Source organism: Pundamilia nyererei, unplaced genomic scaffold (genome assembly GCF_000239375.1).
Source record: "Pundamilia nyererei isolate P.nyererei 1_Seehausen unplaced genomic scaffold, PunNye1.0 scaffold00404, whole genome shotgun sequence".
Lineage (NCBI taxonomy): Eukaryota > Metazoa > Chordata > Actinopteri > Cichliformes > Cichlidae > Pundamilia > Pundamilia nyererei.
In genome coordinates, this window is record NW_005187805.1 from 309,742 (window position 1) to 310,809 (window position 1,068).

Below are 1,068 nucleotides of genomic sequence, written 5' to 3' on the forward strand. Positions count from 1 at the left end.
TGGAGTCTATTAGATAGATATGATACAAACCACTGCAGTGCAGTACCTGTAATACCTACAGCATGTTCTAATCGCTCTAATAGGATATTATGGTCAACAGCATCGAATGCTGCACTGAGGTCTAGCAGGACAAGCACAGAGATGAGTCCACTGTCAGAGGCCATAAGAAGATCATTTGTAACCTTCACTAAAATAACAAGAAGGCATCGGTGGGCAAAAGACGATAACAGAGCGTTGTTGGAATGCTACTACGCAAGTAACCCCGGCAGAAGGGGCTACATGAATAGGATGAGGGACCTATGGATTCTTCGATGCCCAACATCCACAACGACGGCGAGGAGCACTAGGTTCGGTGACTCCCAAGCTAGGCGAGTGGCTCCAGCAGATCCCGGGAATAACATCGGAGATCTATGTCCTGGGAACAGCTAAGATACTGCGCAGGACCCTCAAGCTCCCAGGCCTCTGGTAGAGGACCCGAGCTTGAAGGATACAACGAAGCTCCTGACCATGCATGAAGGGTTTCACTCCAAGTCCAGCACCCGGAGGCTGTATGCTAAGTGGAATGAAAGAGGCCGGGACTGGTGAGTGTCAGCACCACAGTCCAGGATCAGACATGAACATCCACTAACACATCAGGTAGAAGGCCCCAACCCAAGAAAGAGGAGGAAGAGGAGGAACCATCATGGAAGGACAGGCCCCTGCATGGTGTGTACCACTGGCAGATAGAGGAAGTGGCTGACATCCAGAAATCCTACCAATGGCTGGACAAAGCTGGACTGAAAGACAGCACAGAGGCACTAATCATGGCAGCACAGGAACAAGCTCTGAGCACAAGATCCATAGAGGCGGGGTCTATCACACCAGGCAAGATCCCAGGTGTAAACTGTATAAAGATGCCCCTGAGACAATGCATGACATAACAGCAGGGCACAAGATGCTAGCAGGCAGGGCATACACAGAACGCCACAACTAAGTGGCTAGCATAGTAAACAGGACCATCTGTGCGGGGTTTAACCCTCACCCCAATAAGGGAAATTTAAAACTGTTGGTTAAGGGTAAATGTAGCAG